The following is a 10,606-nucleotide window of genomic DNA, read 5'->3' on the forward strand; positions in this document are numbered from 1 at the left end:
CTGCAGAGACACAGAGACACAACAGAGTCTGTGAAAGGAGGTAAATACAGAGAGGACCAAAGCACTCCCTGGGCTGCTGAGCTATGCACCCAGTGGCTGGGGTGACCCTGCTTCCCAGCCCTGGACAAGAGGAAGGATAAACCCATTGGTATGCAATGGCACTGGTACTGCAGGGAGTCTTTTGTCTCCCAGCACAGGCAGGCTTCTGGGAAGAACAGGAAACGATTTCTACACTCAAAGCAACAGCTGTTGAGACAAAGAGTGTATTTTTTTAATCTGAGTTTAAAACATGGAGACCATTCTGTGTTTTCATGTCATAAATACCCAGCTATTATCTGAGTATGCAGTTCCTTTAACAAACTGTAACTCATTTGAGCATCCATGGATAAATCCCCAAATAAAACTTCACTTCTCATCCATTTCAACTTTTAAAACAAGATTCAGTGAGTACTGAGGCAGGTTAGGCAAGCAGACCCCATATCTCACCAAGGCCAGTCCCCACCAACCCAGGGCTGATGTTAGAGCTCACATCACAGACCCTACTGCCTTCAGTTTTAAAACTGCGTTGTGTTCTGTACAGTTTCCGCAGGGCTGTTGCTCCAGAAGTTCACTTGGAGTTAAAACTCTTCTAGTATCAAGCTTGATTTTATTCAGAGCCAGTTCATAACCTTACATATTTGTTTTTTCCTCCTTGATATTTCTGCAGAACTAATTAATGCAGCCTTCCATCCTCTTTGGTTAACTGTGTGTCAAGCTTTCTTTAATTAATGGACCCTGCATTGTCTCCTCACTCCCCTGAGGCCACCAAGCCCCATTGTACCTGTCCCAGCCAGAGGTTTCTTAGCTAGGGAAAGGGAGGGCTGTTGTCAGTGGTCACTCTGGTGGGTGCTGGGAGGCTCAGCCAGTGTCTCCTGTGCCCATAAGCCGCTGTGGAGGCTCAGCTCAGCTCACCTCACCTCACCTCCCCTCACCTCATGCCACCCTCCTTGCCTTGCACAGTAGTGGCTGTGTTGCTTTTCCAAACCCTTCTGGCTGTCCATCCCCATGGGAGCACCTGCCAGTGACCTGTGACTACTTGCCTTTACCTACTCGCTGGTAATACAATCCTGTGCATATGCAGTACAGCAAGTCTGTCTCCCTTTGGCTTGAAAAATATGTCACCACTTGATGTCAGCACAGGACTTTCTAAAACACAAGTTTTAGAAACTGTTTATTTTTTGCAAACCAATTAAGGAACTATTTAAAGTATAAATTTATTATTCAAATTGGGTTAATATTAACAACACAAGGCTTCAGAAGCTGTATTCTCACCAGGTCTTAGTTTACGTGGTCTTTTTTTTCTGATTGTGTGTATTTTTTTAAGAAGTATCCCTTGACTGAGAAGCTGTGTCCTTCGAAATGGGGCACAGTGTACTCAGTACTTATGGCACTGACTTTGCTTTTTCTGTATTGATATCAATGCAACAGGCTTTATAATTTAATTTTCATATGACTATGGAAAATGTAATAAACAGAGGGTTTTAAAAGGGCAGTCCTTTCTGCACATATTTCCTTATGAAGTGTTACTGGGATTTCTTCCATTCCTTTAATTACCACAGCAATTACATGGTGATGTGTTTCATTAAGACGACCTGCACTCTATTTCCTGTAGCCTTGTTTAAGGATTGCCCCCAGCTTGGAGGGTTTCTGATTCCAGGATGAAGCCTGCAGGCAGTGTCAGATATGAAATTAGCAGTTCCTCAGGATGGAGTAACTGAGGGAGTTGTTCCTGCTCTAGGAACCAGTTCCCATGGAAATCATTTCCTGCCAAGTGCAGTAAGCCAGGGAAAGCGGGTTTGCAGGCCAGCTGCCCAGGCAGTGATAGGGACATGCCAATGTCACCCACCTCATGCTATGGACCTGGCTGGCCATCAGCCCTGCTGCAGTGTGAGAGGTCAAGGGCAGCTGTCCTGAGTAACTGGTCACACGCTTTTTGGAAATGCATACCTCAGCTAATGAAAGGGGACAGCAATTATTTACCAGAAAACATCACCTCTGCACTAAGCAAATAACGAAAGCTGATGGCTGAGCTCGCAGCCACATTTCTCCCTTGGGGGTGTCCTCCTTCCAAGGGGCACACAGACACAGCAGTTAATTGTATGTTGTGGATACTGTAGATAGTTTAAGGAGAAGTGGACTGTGGTGCTCCCACTCTGTGGCAGGAGGTGCAGGCTCACAGGAGCATCTCCAGCCTCCTCTTTCCTCAGTCTCGCGTCTCCTCAGCCTCTTGTCTTTGCATCAGCCCTTGACAGGGAGCTGGGAGCCCTGGGGTAAGGGAATCCTGCAGCTGATTGCTGCTGCAGAGCTGGGAGGAGTGTTGGGGATGGATCTCATGAGGAGCAGACTCGTCTAGAGTTGCCTCATACTGTACCACCCACCCTGGTCCTGTGTGCCCATTACCACAGCTCTGGGAGTATGGGAGCAGAAGAAAACAGAAGGATGTACTTTCTCTGATGTAGTGACCACCAACTCACTGGAAGTGGAGTGGTAGCTGGGGCTCCTCTGAGCCCTGCTCTGAGCCATCTGTGCTGCAGGTGGACCTGGTGAATTTCTTGCCTCTGCCTCCTCTCCTGCCCCATTTTGCCTGTGGCACAGCCCTCAACACCCTACTGGCTTCCTCTGTGCTCTGACCTTGCTCCAGGTTTCCCAGTCCTGACCAGCAGGGTGAGGAGGTAAGAGCAGGTGTGACCCACTGTGCCTCCCCTGCAGCCCACCCTGGGCAACACATGTCCATCCCATATGGCACAGGGCAGCAGACAAAATGCTGCTAAACCCCACAGCCCTGTTACCCCTTTTGCTAAACCTCCCATGGCTACAGAAAGCCACCTCCTTGTCCTTCACATCGCCCTTTTCCACACAGGTCACTTGTCTCCTGCCTGACAAACTGAAGACATAAACTGCCCCGTGCCCAGAGTGTTGATGGATCCCCAAGGCACCATCGTTTCTCATAAAGAAAAGGAGGGGATGAGGACTGACTGCCTGCTGCCTGGCTGGTCTCTCCCCATATGGAAAGGCCATGGAGAAGCTGCAGGTAAATCACACCAATCGTTGTAATTTCCAGAGAGATGGAGAGGGCAGAGGCCAGGTTTTACTGTGGCTTAACTCAGTAATTCCTCTGTCAGAAGGCTGATCTTCGGGGCAAATATGTTGTGGAGGTTTAGGATACTCTTTGCATTGACACTATGGAAGTGGAAGCAGCAGATTCGGGAACAAGAGAGAGCTTTTTCAAATTAAAGAAGAAATGCTCCTTGCAGACAACTGTTTAGAACAACAAAATGGGAGTGCATCCCACAGCCCTGACTAGACACCAGACTGTCCAAAACAGGTCACTGTGGTCATGTGTAGTCTTGATCAGGAGCTAGCCACGAGTGACACGAGCTAATCCCATTTCTATTCTCCTCATGTGAAGCATGGTTACCAGCATGCATGCTTACAAGTAGCACAAGTCTTTGTGTGCAGAGAAGCTACAAAAATGTCAGATACACTTTCTCCAGCCAGCAGAAAGGAAACACATACTCTGCAAAGGGTTAATGCTTAGTACAGTTAAAATGGGCTATGATTCAGCTAAACACCTGGACTGCCATCAGCCAGGTCTGTTCACCACCTGCAGACAAAACCCAAAAGTTTTTCTTGCCAAATCCAATATGCATCAGCAGATCTAAAAGCAGGAGGAACGTGCAGCTGTTTCAAAAGAGCATCAGCGCTATCTTTGTGGTTTGGTTAGAGATTGCAGGAAACCCTGCAAAGGAGGAGTGAACAGGGGGAAGGAATGTAATCCCAGAGCGCTCTGATTCTCTCCTGTGGGTGCTGCATTCACAACAAGGCTGTGAGCATAGCCACAAGGATGTGCAAGTCTCCTGAGACCCTGGCAGTGAAACCAAAGCCACCTTGTAACTACTCTGACATTTGCCACACCCATAGAAGTGCTCAAGTCCAGGCAGGATGGGGCTTTCAACAACCTGGTCTAGTGGAAAGTGTCCCTAACCATGGCAGATGATGCTGTACTAAGTCATCTTTGAAGGTCCCTTCTAATCCAAACCCTTCTATGATCTGTGTAGATGCAAGCTCTGACATTCTCTATTTCTGTGCATATGTTGCTAAAAATATCAATCGTTGTTAATGTTTCATTTATTAAAAGACATTCTTTCTTTACATCCACCTTCGTGTTTCTTTACCTCTTTCCTCCCACTTTTTTTTAATATCGTTTTCCCTACCAAAAGTGCAACCAATAAAACTGACCAGAAGATGGCAGAGCACATGCACGGACGACACTGTAACACTTCAGCTCCTCGTTACAGGTTAAAGGATGGATAAGGGGAATTAGTAAGGCTAACTAATTTTGCTCTGAGATGAGGAATATCCTGATCCCTTGTTAAAAATGAAGAAAAATCACTTTGGAGTCTGTGCCATTTGGATAAGGATTTATTCTTTTTTCTCCAGTTTTCTCTGGTAAGATCTCCCCATTGTCCTATGCTGAACTTCAGGATAAAAAATGATTCTCAGCAAAACCTAAGCAGTGCATTTTTTGGGCAAGCTCCTGTAACAGTGAGACAGTCTGAAGAGGGTAGTGAAGTGGTTGGACTTTACCTGGAATTCAGACCTGAGGGAAGTCCTGATCTGACCTCAGTAGCACCAGTGGAAAGTCTGCACCTGAGAGCTTCTACTCATGGCCCAAACAGATGTAAGTGGGTGGTGGAAGCAGCTTCTGCCATAAACCTGACACAGAATCCATGGTAGACGTGGATTCTGTGGACGTGCATGACTTTCACACTGCTGGACTGCTTTTGGAGTCTCACTTCTGCTTTTATGACAGGGGAAAGAAATCTCTCCATATTGAAAAAAGATGGCAAAAAAAGCCTATTCAGGTTCCAAAGTCCATCCTCCAAGATGATCCAGGCCTTTTATACTTAAATCAGGAGTACTAAAGAGCTGGGGCAAGTGGTAATGGAGGGTTGTGTGGGAGGAGAGATGGATAGCAATGAGGGAATGGGTCAGCAAGTGCAAGCCCTGGGCAGTGGCCTCACTGTAGTCCTTGGGACATATCTGAGCATGGCCCACAGTTCATATATCAGATTTGGCTCTCTCAATATACAGTTTAGGGCTGAACTATAATCTGAGGCTTCAGTGGAGATCCTATGGGAATTCAAGAAGGAGTAAATCCTTTGGATAAAAGAAGGAACCAAAGTTCCTTGCACTTTGTATAGGCATTGTACTGTACAAATAAAATAGACCAGTCCTATATCCTGAAGCTGTAGCAATTTATACCCATTTTGGAGAGGTTTTAAAGGGCTGCCAAAATGCCAAGCAAGTAGAAAATCAGAACTTTGCGATCAGAATAATGCTCTTAATGAAAACTTTGATAAAAAGTTTTGGGCTTCATTACAGTATTGCCAATGGCACTCATGATACACAACCAAAAGCCTCAACACAGAAAAGAAGAATTTTACTCCTCTCATTTGTAAACCAATATAGTCAGACTTGAACAGTAATTAGATATTTATTGTCTTTTAAGACTTCATCAATCTGCATACAAAAGTTTATCAGTTTACATACGTATTTGATCTTTCCTGATTTGTATAAAGTTTTCAATGGGAACTAAACGAATAGACAATTGGAGTTTATACAACCCCTTTTTTTGCTTTACTCTTGTAGGCTGAGTACAATTTTTATGACTCAGAACACCATTTCTGGGTGCCTAGAACTTGTGATAAACTACTTTTTAATAAATGACAATAATAAATAATGTATTTGAGGTTTCAAGTATGGAACTGTATCGGAATAGCATCTACATGCTGTCAAAACAGTTATTGCTAATATCTGAATGAGGCATCTGGAATTCTTCAGGGTTTGACCAACACAGGAAATTGCATAAATGTGTAATGTTAGAACAATTTACCCACATCAGCTCAACCTTACCTGCCAATATACCTTCCCCATTTTATATTTGGCTTCTAACATATATAAGCTACACTAGGCCAAGATACGTTTAAAGAAACTGTCCATTCTACAAATTTAAACATGTATTTCACTGTTAGTCAAGAGACAAGATAAGGCAGTGAGGAATAACAAGAGGGTAAGAAAAACTCTGGAAGAATTCAGCATCTTGCATATGAAAACTTGAACATGGGACACTTCCTTTTTTTTTTTTTTTTTTTTTTTAATGAAAGGGCAAAGTGAGAAGTACTTACCATCAAGAAACCATAAGTCTTTAAACTGGTTAATGTAATGAGCTCCAGAAAGTATAAAATACTCGTTCAGAATTCCCCACCCCCCCAAACCATTCATCATTCTCATCTACTAGTAGAACAACTGGCAAAGTGAGAGAAGAAAAATAAAGCACAAAAACCTGAACAGCTAAATGAGATTCAAACAGTTTTATTACAGTAGACATTTTCATATGTATTTTCTGTCAAAAAGGCAATCTTCATTTAGAGGGGCTGAGAGTTACACTGAGATGTAGCTACTACAATGGGAAACTTGTCAAGGCAGATCTTTACCCTGGCTCATAGAAAAGTTTATGCATTCAGTTATTTTACCAACAGTTTTTGTTTGCTATTTTTAAAACAAAATTTAGCTAATATTGTAATAACACTGTTACTGCTTGGGTTTTTTGCTTCACCTTAGTCTTGGCCACAATAGGAACTCAGAGTACTCTTCTGATACAGTCATGTTGCTATCTGCATGATGGGGTGACTGAGAGGGAAGGGGCTCACTGAGCTCTACACTCCATACCTGCAACCTTACTTCTCTCCTATCCTCCCCCTCTCAGCACTTGCTTGGTGCTGAAATGGAGACACAAGATTATTTATGGTAGAAGGCCTGTGCAGTAACACAGTACTCAGGAGAGTGGAATAACCCATCCAAAATGTTGATGCCAGGGAAGTCCATCTCATATTGGGTTAGGCATCCTTGGTGAGCAGGCATGGACAAGCATGGTGCAGAGTAAATGGGTGCCAGTCCTGGTGAGCAGGGTCAGGCTCTTTACCTGCCATGGGGACATCCTGGATAAACTGCCAGCCTCTCTGGTGACCTCCAGATGGCTGCTTGGGGTCTCGGTGGTTTCCTCATTTTCAGGATGAGCATCTTGATTTGCTGTGATTTCTGTGACTTCATGATTTCTGAATCTTATGTGGGAACTTGACTGCAAAGGCAAAACCAAAATGCTAATACTTGATGTCTGGATGGTATTGGGACTTTGAAGCATGTGTCACATGCTGAAAGCAAGGTGTTCTTGTCCATAATGCTGAGCACACAGCTGTGAAGGCTCAGCTGCTGTTACCAGCCTCCACCTGAGGTCAGAGCTACCTTCCTTGCTGATTTAAGCTAAAATTTAGGACATGGAGGACTATGGTCTTCCATCTCTGTGGGGGATGATGCCTGTGGAATCCCTGGGGCACCAAACCAAATGACATTCAAGGCACAGTAACCTGCAGCTCAGCAGAAGGACAGACAGTTGCTGTTGAAAGCAATTTCTGTCACTGAAGTGCCTTTCAACAGAGCTTGTCTGACAGAGCCCTTGATATAAGGGACAGTTTCATGGTCAGAAAAGTAAATCTAGCTTCCAGTGCACATTGTGTTGGTTTTCATCCCAAGAAATTATTCAAACCTGCTGGAGCATGGGTTTTGCAGTCAAAAGCAGCCTTCAGAGTTACAGATAGATACCTACACTGGAGGAAAAGGGTTTGCGGGGAAACAGGTCACTTTCAGGGAATCAGCCGTTCATGAAAATGAGAGAAAACTTGCTTAATAGTTCAAGAAAAACTCCTCAACAGAAGCCTTTTGCAATCTAATCAGATATGCAGGTGTTCTTGTCAGGGCTGGCTCTCCTAGATTTTTCAAGGCATTAACAAAACCTTTGCAAATGCAAAAGGATCAGAATGGCTGAAAATCATTTTCCACCTCTAAAACGCAATTGTGGGCAAAAGCATTCAGCATTTTCAAAGTATTTAAAAGTTACCTATCTTCCATTATTGGTATAATTATTTTCAGGTACCTGCTGTTATTAAATCTTTTGTAATTGAAAAATATAGTAAAACCTTCCATGTCTGGAATCATAAACTCATGACAGTAATTTGGCATTAAATTACACAAGGCATTATAACAAATATCACCAGATAGACAGAAGAACAGACTGAGACTAATTACTGCTAATGTTCAATTTGAATACAGGCAAAACTGATGGATTTAAATTCAATGTCAGTACTTATTAATGTATTTAGGTTACTGTATGTAACTGCAGAAAATCTGTAATTAGAAGAAAAGATGAAAGTGGTGATATGTGATATGGAAGGTGATGAAACAGGTGATATTTGAGGAGAAACAAGTGAGATATAACTGCAGTCACATTATGTTACTACCACTGAAATGATGAGTCCTTGAAAACTACATCTTGTAAAGGCAGAAGTTTCTTGAGTTCCTATTGGTTTGGATCTGAAGATTTTCAGCACAACTCAGGCCTTGAAAATAGACACCAGTTTTCACCAACCAAAAATCTAACCTATTGCTTTCTAACAAAATCCTCCAAAGCATGAAGGGTCTGTTTCACTCTGTGGGAGAAGAGGAATCTGGGCCCATTGTAATCTCTTGTTTCTCATATGGCTTTGCCCCTGCTGGGACACAGGTTTTGCAGTCCCCTGTGAGAATGTACCCACTTGCATAGAGGAGTTACCTGAGCTATTTTTGCTGCCACACATGCCTCACAGCTGAACAATTTGGTGTTACTGAAATCATGGCTAGCTAAGATCTTATTAAATTTGTTATCAACACCTCAAGCAAGCCATGTGAAAGGCCTGAACAATTAACATTATTTTTTTTATGCTACAACAGCACTGCAATACACCAGCACTTCCCAAATGTGGTGCAGATGTGATGTGTATCCCATAGAATGAACTTTAATTCTGGCTTCCTACGTATGGAAACACAGGCTTTGTCATTGCCCAGGGCATAGCCAGCAGCACATTAACATATAACTCCTTCATCTTCAGTTTTGCAGAACTGCTCACAGTTCCTGAGTTGACCTTGCATGCACTTGGTATGACTGCAAAGGAGTCAAATATATAGATTCATGGTGACTCCATAAAAACACAAGTAGCTCATGAAAGCTTGCTTGCAAACATGAATCAAACACCCCACCACTTTGGGAAATAAGTTGCAATTCCTGCCAAAGGTCTCAGTAATAATAACAGTTGTAACTATAATTATTTTAAAAACGGTAAGCTGTCAACATTAGGTACACCACCATCGTTCTACACCTTATGCTGTGTTTCCCAGCTATAACTGACAGCTCTTTGAGGGCAAATCAAGGAGTAATCTGTACTTTCCAAAACAGCCATCATACTAAGGGAAAGATGAACACGGGTGTGGATAAGAGGCAAAAATTAGCAACTAAAGCATCAGTAATAAATTAATATTGTACTCTTGGTAAATCCTTGCAATATTCCTTTTCAATCTGCATATGGTGCATGCTACTTACCTTAGCTCAGGTACTGTGAGATCACAGGCAGAATATGAGAGCTCTTCCTGGCTCTAACAGTGTGAGAGCACGTAAACTGGGCCTAACAGATGCTGTTTAACCTGTTCCTACAGATTCACAATGAGATTCCACAGCTCACCCACGCAGCTTAATCCACTCCTTAATTAGCCTTACAGTGTCTAGAAAGTGTTTCCTAATATCTAATCTGAGTGTCCCTTAGAGTGGTGGGATCTCATTATTTTCTGTCCTCATGAAAATGGAGATGTCTTTTTTTTATTACACATTTTATAAATTTCTGTGGTTGTGTGTTGTGAGACCAAAGGTGAAATTTTGGGTTTGTGTTTACATCATTGGCTCCTATTTAAATAGAACCACTGTTTCAGTTTCACAAGATTGTCTGAACTCTCATCTCATGGTCATCCTTCCAGTCTGGAATGAGTTAATGCAGTGAGTAAACACACTCTTCTGTCTTGCATGTCACCGTGGAAAATATCAATGTCAGAGGTCCTCAGTCTCACCTCTGTGGAGCTCTGCAATCCATGTAATCTTTCAAGCAAGTAGCACAGTTTCTCAACCAGATTTGCACCAAACTTACAGATGTTTCACCCAGACTGGTGTTTGTCTTTCTGTTGCAATAAAAGTGTTATATAAAATGGTGTTAGAAGCCTCCCTTAATGGAGAGACCTGATGTGTACTGCATCTTTTGCAGTCACCCAGCCTGTTATCCTATCCTTGGAGGAAATTGATATGATTTATCCCTTGGAAGAATTTGATGTGATTTTTTTTCCTGACTAGTGCAACTCAGTTTCTTTCCTCCTTGTTGGACTCAAGTAACCTGGTACTTCAGGGAGAAGGACTTTCTTCTCCATTGGGCACAGACTAACATTCTCGGGCTTTTTTCCATTATCTCTATACTTAGATCAGCTATTGATTTTCACATCATGTTTATCTTATGTGTTTACTCCTTAGTTTTTCTGGTTTTATGCCAAGATGGTTACAATTCTTTATACAGATCTAGGTATTTCTGTGCTTCCTTCTGGAGGCTGTGAAAGAGCTCATAGTTTTTATTAATCCTCCTGTCCTTTCTTGACATTG

This window comes from Empidonax traillii, unplaced genomic scaffold, assembly GCF_003031625.1.
Source record: "Empidonax traillii isolate 1590-97213 ecotype Southwest subspecies unplaced genomic scaffold, ASM303162v1 scaffold151:size923898, whole genome shotgun sequence".
Taxonomy (NCBI): Eukaryota; Metazoa; Chordata; class Aves; order Passeriformes; family Tyrannidae; genus Empidonax; species Empidonax traillii.